This window comes from Pristiophorus japonicus, chromosome 27 (assembly GCF_044704955.1).
Source record: "Pristiophorus japonicus isolate sPriJap1 chromosome 27, sPriJap1.hap1, whole genome shotgun sequence".
NCBI classification, from domain to species: domain Eukaryota; kingdom Metazoa; phylum Chordata; class Chondrichthyes; family Pristiophoridae; genus Pristiophorus; species Pristiophorus japonicus.
Genome location: NC_092003.1, coordinates 7,073,542 through 7,083,683, shown reverse-complemented (window position 1 = coordinate 7,083,683; position 10,142 = coordinate 7,073,542).

The window sequence follows — 10,142 nt, the reverse complement described above, 5'->3', positions numbered from 1 at the left end:
AAGACAAGCAGACAGTGTGGTGTCAGTCTGTTCCCAGTGCAGTACCGAGGGAGCGCCGCACTGCGCTGTCGGAGGGGCAGTACTGAGGGAGCGCCGTACTGTGCTGTCGGAGGGGCAGTACTGAGGGAGCACCGTACTGCGCTGGCGGAGGGGCAGTACTGAGGGAGCACCGTACTGCGCTGTCGGAGGGGCAGTACTGAGGGAGCACCGTACTGCGCTGTCGGAGGGGCAGTACTGAGGGAGCACCGTACTGCGCTGTCGGAGGGGCAGTACTGAGGGAGCACCGTACTGCGCTGTCGGAGGGGCAGTACTGAGGGAGCACCGTACTGCGCTGGCGGAGGGGCAGTACTGAGGGAGCACCGTACTGCGCTGGCGGAGGGGCAGTACTGAGGGAGCACCGTACTGCGCTGGCGGAGGGGCAGTACTGAGGGAGCACCGTACTGCGCTGTCGGAGGGGCAGTACTGAGGGAGCACCGTACTGCGCTGTCGGAGGGGCAGTACTGAGGGAGCGCTGTACTGTCGGAGGGGCAGTACTGAGGGAGCACCGTACTGCGCTGTCGGAGGGGCAGTACTGAGGGAGCGCCGTACTGCGCTGTCGGAGGGGCAGTACTGAGGGAGCGCCGTACTGTCGAAGGTGCCGTCTTTCGGATGAGACATAAAACCGAGGTCCCATCTGCTCTAAGGTGGACGTAAAAGATCCCATGGGCACTATTTCGAAGAAGAGCAGGGGGAGTTCTCCCCCGCTGTCCTGGGGCCAATATTTATACCTCAATCAACATCACTAACACAGATGATCAATGTTACATTGCCGTTTGTGGGAGCTTGCTGTACACAAATTGCCTCTGCGTTTCCCACATTACAACAGTGACTGGACTCAAAAGAGGTACTTCAATGGCTGTCGAGTATTTTGGGCTGTCCGTTGATGGGGAATGTCGCTACATAGGGGTGTGAATCTGACGAAAATTGAAGATCGAGGAGATATTCGGGACAGGTGTCCCAAAACCTTGGACAGAGAGGTCGGTTTTAAGGAGCGTCTTAAAGGAGGAGAGAGAGGCGGAGAGGTTTAGGGAGGGAGTTCCAGAGCTCGGGGCCCAGGCAGCTGAAGGCACGGCCACCGATGGTGGGGCGATTATAATGGCGGGGGGCGTTGGCGGGGGTGGGAGATGCTCAAGAGGGTAAAATTGGAGGAGCAGAGATCTCGGAGAGCTGCAGGACTGCGGGGCTCCAATCAGTTTCCCGCACGCGTGAAATTTAACACTGGAATAGCGGGTCGCGGAACAGCCTTGCGGCTTGGCAGGAATGTTGGTTGTGGGGCTGGAGGAGATTGCGCAGGTCGGGAGGGATTTGAGAACCAGGATGGAGAATTTATACAGTCTGAGTAAATGCCCGCCACTTCACGCTGCGAGATAGAAGCATAGAAAATAGGTGCAGGAGTAGGCCATTCGGCCCTTCGAGCCTGCACCACCATTCAATAAGATCATGGCTGATCATTCACCTCAGTAACCCTTTCCTGCTTTCTCTCCATACCCCTTAATCTATTTAGTCGTAAGGGCCATATCTAACTCCCTCTTGAATATATCTAACGAACTGGCATCAACAACTCTCTACGGTAGAGAATTCCACAGGTTAACAATTCTCTGAGTGAAGAAGTTTCTCATCATCTTGGTCCTAATTGGCTTACCCCTTATCCTTAGACTGTGTCCCCTGGTTCTGGACTTCTCCTGCATCTAACCTGTCCAGTCCCGTCAGAATTTTATATGTTTCTATGAGATCCTCTCTCATCCTTCTAAACTTCAGAGAATACAGGCCCAGTCGATCCAGTCTCTCCTCATATGTCAGTCCTGCCATCCCGGGAATCAGTCTGGTGAACCTTCGCTGCACTCCCTCAATAGCAAGAACATCCTTCCTCAAATTAGGAGACCAAAACTGAACGCAATATTCAAGGTGTGGCCTCACCAAGGCCCTGTACAACTGTAGTAAGACCTCCCTGCTCCTATACTCAAATCCTCTCGCTATGAAGGCCAACATGCCATTTGCCTTCTTCACCACCTGCTGCACCTGCATGCCAACTTTCAATGACTGATGAACCATGACACCCAGGTCTCGTTGCACCTCCCCTTTTCCTAATCTGCCGCCATTCAGATAATATTCTGCCCTCATGTTTTTACCACCAAAGTGGATAACCTCACATTTATCCACATTATACTGCATCTGTCATGCATTTGCCCACTCACCTAACCTGTCCAAGTCACCCTGCAGCCTCTTAGCATCCTCCTCACAGCTCACACCGCCACCCAGCTTAGTGTCATCTGCAAACTTGGAGATATTATACTCAATTCCTTCATCTAAATCATTAATGTATATTGTAAATAGTTGGGGTCCCAGCACTGAGCCCTGCTAGTCACTGCCTGCCATTCTGAAAAGGACCCGTTTATCCCGACTCTCTGCTTCCTGTCTGCCAACCAGTTCTCTATCCACGTCAGTACATTACCCCCAATACCATGTGTTTTAATTTTGCACACCAATCTCTTGTGTGGGACCTTGTCAAAAGCCTTTTGAAAGTCCAAATACATCACATCCACTGGTTCTCCCTTGTCCACTCTACCAGTTGCATCCTCAAAAAATTCTCGAAGATTTGTCAAGCATGATTTCCCTTTCATAAATCTATGCTGACTTGGACCGATCCTGTCACTGCTTTCCAAATGCGCTGCTATTTCATCTTTAATAATTGATTCCAACATTTTTCCCACTACTGATGTCAGGCTAACCGTTCTATAATTACCCGTTTTCTCTCTCCCTCCTTTCTTAAAAAGTGGTGTTACATTAGCTACCCTCCAGTCCATAGGAACCGACCCAGAGTCGATAGACTGTAGGAAAATGATCACCAATGCATCCACTATTTCTAGGGCCACTTCCTTAAGTACTCTGGGATGCAGACTATCAGGCCCCGGGGATTTATCGGCCTTCAATCCCATCAATTGCCCTAACACAATTTCCCGCCTAATAAGGATTTCCTTCAGTTCCTCCTTCTCACTAGACCCTCGGTCCCCTAGTATTTCCGGAAGGTTATTTGTGTCTTCCTTCGTGAAGACAGAACCAAAGTATTTGTTTAACTGGTCCGCCATTTCTTTGTTCCCCATAAATTCACCTGAATCTGACTGCAAGGGACCTACATTTGTCTTTACTAATCTTTTTCTCTTCACATATCTACAGAAACTTTTGCAGTCAGTTTTTATGTTTCCAGCAAGCTTCCTCTCATACTCTATTTACCCCCTCCTAATTAAACCCATTGTCCTCCTCTGCTGAATTCTAAATTTCTCCCAGTCCTCAGGTTTTCTGCTTTCTCTGGCAAATTTATATGCCTTTTCCTTGGATTTAACACTATCCCTAATATCCCTTGTTAGCCACAGTTGAGCTACCTTACTCCAGACAGGGATGTACAATTGTTGGAAGTTCATCCATGTGATCTTTAAATGTTTGCCTATCCACCGTCAACCCTTTAAGTATCACTCGCCAGTCTATTCTAGCCAAGTTACCATCAAAGTTACATTTCCTTAAGTTCAGGACCCTAGTCTCTGAATTAACTGTGTCACTCTCCATCTTAATAAAGAATTCTACCATATTATGGTCACTCTTCCCCAAGGGGCCTCGCACAACAAGATTGCTAATTAGTCCTTTCTCGGTACACATCACCCAGTCTAGGATGGCCAGCTCTCTAGTTGGTTCCTCGACATATTAGTCTAGAAAACCATCCCTAATACACTCCAGGAAATCCTCCTCCATCATACTGCTACCAGTTTGGTTAGCCCAGTCAATATGTAGATGAAAGTCGCCCATGATAACTGCTGTACCTTTATTGCACGCGTTCCTAATTTCTTGTTTGATGCTGTCCCCAACCTCACTACTAGTTTGGTGGTCTGTACACAACTCCCACTAGCGTTTTCTGCCCTTTGGTATTCCGCAGCTCCACCCATACAGATTCCACATCATCCAAGCTAATGTCCTTCCTTACTATTGCGTTAATTTCCTCTTCAACCAGCAACGGTACACCACTTCCTTTTATTTCTGTCTATCCTTCCTGAATGTTGAATACCCCTGGATGTTGAGTTCCCAACCTTGGTCACTCTGGAGCCATGTCTCCGTAATCCCAATTATATCATATTCGTTAATAGCTGTCTGCGTAGTTAATTCATCCACCTTATTACGAATACTCCTCGCATTGAGGCACAGCCTTCAGGCTGGTCTTTTTAACATCCTTTGCCCCTTTAGACTTTTGCTGTAATGTGGCCCTTTTTGCTTTTTGCCTTGGGATTCTCTGCCCTCCACTTTTACTTTTCTTCTTTCTATCTTTTGCTTCTGCCCCCATTCTACTTCCCTCTGTCTCCCTGCATAGGTTCCCATCCCCCTGCCATATTAGTTTAACCCCTCCCCAACAGCACTAGCAAATACTCCCCCTAGGACATTGGTTCCGGTCCTGCCCAGGTGCAGACCGTCTGGTTTGTACTGGTCCCACCTGCCCCAGAACCGGTTCCAATGTCCAAGGAATTTGAATCCCTCCCTTCTGCACCACGCCTCAAGCCATGTATTCATCTGAGCTATCCTGCGATTCCTACTCTGACTAGCACGTGGCACTGGTAGCAATCCTGAGATTACTACCTTTGAGGTCCTGCTTTTTAATTTAACTCCTAGCTCCCTAAATTCAGCGTGTAGGACTTCATCCCTTTTTTTATCTATATCGTTGGTACCCATATGCACCACGACAACTGGCTGTTCACCCTCCCCCTCCAAAATGTCCAGCTCCATGAATCCTTGACCCTTGCACCAGAGAGGCAACATACCATCCTGGAGTCTCGATTGTGGTCGCAGAAACGCCTATCTATTCCCCTTACAATAGAATCCCCTACCATTATATCTCTCCCACTCTTCTTCCTGCCCTCCTGTGCAGCAGAGCCACCCATGGTGCCATGAACTTGGCTGCTGCTGCCCTCCCCTGATGAGTCATCCCACCCCCAACAGTATCCAAAACGGTGTATGTGTTTTGGAGGGAGATGACCGCAGGGGACCCCTGCACTACCTTCCTTCCACTGCTCTGCCTGATGGTCACCCATCCCCTATCTGGCTGTATAACCTTTACCTGCGATCACTTTGTTCCCTTGGTCGGCATCCAAAAGGCGCTGAAATCAAGCACGAGTCTAGTTTCTAACTTTAAAGATTTTCATGACACAACATACCAGTTTTTAACCAGGTAGTTACATAAGAAATAGGAGCAGGAGTTGGCCGTTTGCCCCCTCGAGCCTGCTCCGCCATTCAATAAGATCATGGCTGATCTGATCTTGGCCTCAACTCCACTTCCCATAACCCCTGACTCCCCGATCGTTCTAAAATCTATCTCCACCTTAAATATATTCAATGATCCAGCCTCCACAGCTCTCTGGGGCAGAGAATTCCACAGATTCACCACCCTCAGAGAAGAAATTCCTCCTCATTTCAGTTTTAAATGGGCGGCCCCTTATTCTGAATCTATGCCCCCTAGTTCTAGATTCCCCCACGAGGGGAAACATCCTCTCAGCATCCACCTTGTCGAGCCCCCTCAGAATCTTAGACGTTTCAATAAGATCACCTCTCATTCTTCTAAACTCCAATGTGTATAGGCCCAACCTGCTCAACCTTTCTTCAAAAGGCAACCCCTTTCATCTCAGGAATCAACCGAGTGAACCTTCTCTGAACTGCCTCCAATGCAAGTATATCCCTCCTTAAATACGGAGACCAAAACTGTACGCAGTACTCCAGGTGTGGCCTCACCAATACCCTGTACAGTTGTAGCAGGACTTCCCTGCTTTTATACTCCATCCCTCTTTTTGTTTCCAACAAGGACAACTCGGGATAAAGAATTGATTAGAGTCCGGATCTTGGGGAGAAAGGTGTCAAGTCTCTAACGTTGTCCACATTTCCCCTCCAAACCCTTGCGGACTGGCGTTTTCCATCGTTCCCTCGCCAGAATCTGTAGTTTCGTTATCAAACAGGCTCAACTGTTTGCACAGACTTGATTCCTTATCTCTGCATTGGTGTTTCTCATCGGCTGTGTGGTAGCGTATTTAGAATAAACACAAAGTCTGGGCTCGAAGATTCAAATCGTCATTTGCACCGTTGGGGAGACCCACCTGCTCTTTGACTGTAGCCAGGCCTCTCCGATGATTCAAAGTTCCAAGCAACCTCTTACACACTTAATGATGCATGTCAGCCTGGTGCACACTATGTCGTTTCATTGGCACAAAGCCCGCGAGCACAATTGCTAATCGACTAATTCCCTATCGCGTCACACAATCATTGGCCTATGTCTCATACCAGATGGAGTTCCTCCAAACGTGTTACCTCTGACCCCCTTGCTCTGTTTAGCTGCCTCTCTGGGCCTCCTGTGGTTCAACAGTTTGGCCATTTGTAATTGTCCTCAGGTTAAACAGCTTGCAACAGTTAATCATTCTGTCGGTGTTATTTTTAGTGTTAACTCTTCTGCCCGTTAGGCAACTTAGAAAGCTGACCACTTATCATCATCATAGGCAGTCCCTCGGAATCGAGGAAGACTTGCTCCCACTCTTAAATTGAGTCCTCAGGTGGCTGAACAGCCCAATACGAGAGCTGTTCAGACAGTGGTTGAGGGGAGGGGAGGATGGGACTGGTTTGCCGCACGCTCCTTCCGCTGCCTGCGCTTGGTTTCTGCACGCTCTCGGCAACGAGACTCGAGGTGCTCAGCGCCCTCCCGGATGCACTCTCTCCACTTAGGGCGGACTGGTCTTTGGTCCAGGGACTCCCAGGTGTCGGTGGGGATGTTGCACTTTATCAGGGAGGCTTTGAGGGTGGTCCCTTGTAACGTTTCCTCTGCCCACCTTTGGCTCGTTTGCCGTTCGTTTGCCGTGAAGGAGTTCAGAGTAGAGCGTTTGCTTTGGGAGTCTCGTGTCTGGGGGACATGCGGACAATGTGGCCCGCCCAGCAGAGCTGGTCGAGTGTGGGTCAGTGCTTCGATGCTGGGGATGTTGGCCTGGTCGAGGACGCTAACGTTGGTGCGTCTGTCCTCCCAGGGGATTTGCAGAATCTTGCGGAGACATCGCTGGTGGTATTTCTCCAGCGACTTGAGGTGTCTGCTGTACATGGTCCTCGTCTCTGAGCCATACCAAAGCCTATCTAGCTCTTTTTAGTCCTGAGACCCATTCCTAACCCTTTAATTATAGCAGAGCTCGAAAACCCTGCTTGAGGTATCACCTTGCCTAAGGCTCCATTTTGCCCTGCCGAGCACATACCTTTCTCTGAACATCCACGACAATATGCATCTTACCAACAGTCCAGCTGACAGCTGCGTTCTTTACCAAGAAAGCCCGCGCGGTTTGTTCCGCCTCTGTTATTTTAGTCTTACGGACACGTGTCCAAAGTCCCAAATCTGCCAGCGCAAAATGTATGGCAGTGGTTCTGGTCAGCAGATTACAACCAAGGCTAATAGAGGCACTGGGGAAACTTGCAAAAAAAAAGATTTACAAGAACGGAGAGGGTGTAACTGATCAGCGTTATTTTTAGTGTTAACTCTTCTGCCCGTTAGGCAACTTAGAAAGTTGACCACTCATCGTCATCATAGGTAGTCCCTCTGAATCGAGGAAGACTTGCTCCCACTCTTAAAATGAGTCCTAAGGTGGCTGAACCGTCCAATACGAGAGCCACAGTCCCTGTCACAGGTGGGACAGATAGTGGTTGAGGGAAGGGGAGGGTGGGACTGGTTTGCCGCACGCTCCTTCTGCTGCCTGCGCTTGGTTTCTGAATGCTCTCGGCGACGAGACTCGAGGTGCTCAGCGCCCTCCCGGATGCACTTCCTCCACTTAGGGCGGACTGGTCTTTGGCCAGGGACTCCCAGGTGTCAGTGGGGACGTTGCACTTTATCAGGGAGGCTTTGAGGGTGGTCCCTTGTAACGTTTCCTCTGCCCAGCTTTGGCTCGCTTGCCGTGAAGGAGTTCCGAGTCGAGCGCCTGCTTTGTGAGTCTCGTGTCGGGCATGCGGGGTAACCTGATGAGAGGTCTTCAAAATTGTCAAGGGCTTCGACAGGGTAGGTGCCATAGATATCAGACAGTCACTGATAAACCCAATGGAGAATTCAGGAGAAACTTCTTTACTCAGAGAGCGGTGAGAATGTGGAACTCGCTGCCACAGGGAGGGGTTGAGGCGATTCGTATCGATGCATTTAAGGGGAAGCTGGATAAACACATGAGGGAGAAAGCAATAGAAGGATATGGTGATGGGGTGAGATGGAGAGGTGTGGAGCATAAACCCCGGCACGGAGCAGTGGGGCCAAATGAGCTGTGTCTGTGCTGTGCACTCGATGCAATTTCAAAACCCCTTTTGTGTGCGATTTTTGTGCTCATCACACTGATGCAGGCTAGATACAGAGTAAAGCTCCCTCTACACTGTCCCATCAAACACTCCCGGGGCAGGTACAGGGGGTTAGATACAGAGTAAAGCTCCCTCTACACTGTCCCATCAAACACTCCCGGGGCAGGTACAGCACGGGGTTAGATATAGAGTAAAGCTCCCTCTGCACTGTCCCATCAAACACTCCCAGGACAGGTACAGCACGGGGTTAGATACAGAGTAAAGCTCCCTCTACACTGTCCCATCAAACACTCCCAGGGCAGGTACAGCACGGGGTTAGATACAGAGTAAAGCTCCCTCTACACTGTCCCATCAAACACTCCCAGGGCAGGTACAGCACGGGGTTAGATACAGAGTAAAGCTCCCTCGACACTGTCCCATCAAACACTCCCAGGACAGGTACAGCACGGGGTTAGATACAGAGTAAAGCTCCCTCTACACTGTCCCATCAAACACTCCCAGGGCAGGTACAGCACGGGGTTAGATACAGAGTAAAGCTCCCTCTGCACTATCCCAATTCACTTTTTGAAGAGAGAACGCGCAAACTAGTGGATAATGCAAGAAGTATTTATTCAGGATATTAATACAAGGATACAAAAATAGTGCATTTGGGGCAGACACCAGTGGAAACAACAGTGGGTCCAGAGGACATTCCACTAACAGAGAGAGGGCGGGAGTTAAGATGTTCCACTTGTTAACCGAAGGGTGACTGATCTGTCGGGCCGAAGGCATTGAACTAAGGTGCAAGTGTTTGAAAGCCAGCGCTGGATATAACGTGGTTGCATTCGGTGGGTGAGCGCTTGGTGCAGAGAGCGTGTGTTGGAGGAGCCGTACTGAGGGGCGTGCTCAGGCCGTGGATGGTTGATGTGCCCGAGTTGTGGCCTGGGGTGGGTCAGGGTGACGGGTCAGGGTGACGGGGGTGGAGGAGGGGAGGAGTGCCCCAATCAGCGAGCTCTCCCGATACGAGCTGGTGAGTTAGTGTTGAATTAGCGTGGTGTTACACAAGGCGGCGTTACTGTTGCCTGCTTGGGCTGCAGTTCATCTGCAACACTCTCATCGGACCGAGCCACGCCTGGTCCAAGACCTTGCTGACACACGTCTTCCCCTAATGGAGCAACAGACACCAGCGTTAGTATCACCCTCACTCAGTCTCCCCAACCTGCACCCAGTCTCCCGGGCACGCACCACCCCAACGTCTCCCCAACCCCCTCCCCCATACCCAACCTCCCCTCCCCCCCCCACCCCCGGAGCCTCTCACCCACATCAAGTCTCCCCGTCCACCTCCCCAGTCTCCCTCCCCCCCCTCACCCAGTCTCCCTCCCCCCCCCCTCACCCAGTCACCCCCGCACCTCACCCAGTCTCCCCCCCCGTCACCCAGTCTCCCTCCCCCCCCCCTCACCCAGTCTCCCTCCCCCCCCCCCTCACCCAGTCTCCCTCCCACTCCCCCCCCCCCAGTCTCTCCCACCCCTCCCCGACCCAGTCTCCCTCTACCTTACCGAGTCTCCCTCCCCCCCCCTCACCCAGTCTCTCCCCCCCCCCACCCCCAGTCTCTCCCCCCCCCACCCCCACTCTTCTCCCGCCCCCCACCCAGTCTCTCCCCCCCCCACCCCCACTCTTCTCCCGCCCCCCCACCCAGTCTCTCCCCCCCCCCACCCCCAGTCTCTCCCCCCCCCCCACCCCCAGTCTCTCCCCCCCCCCCACCCCCAGTCTCTCCCCCCCCCCCACCCCCAGTC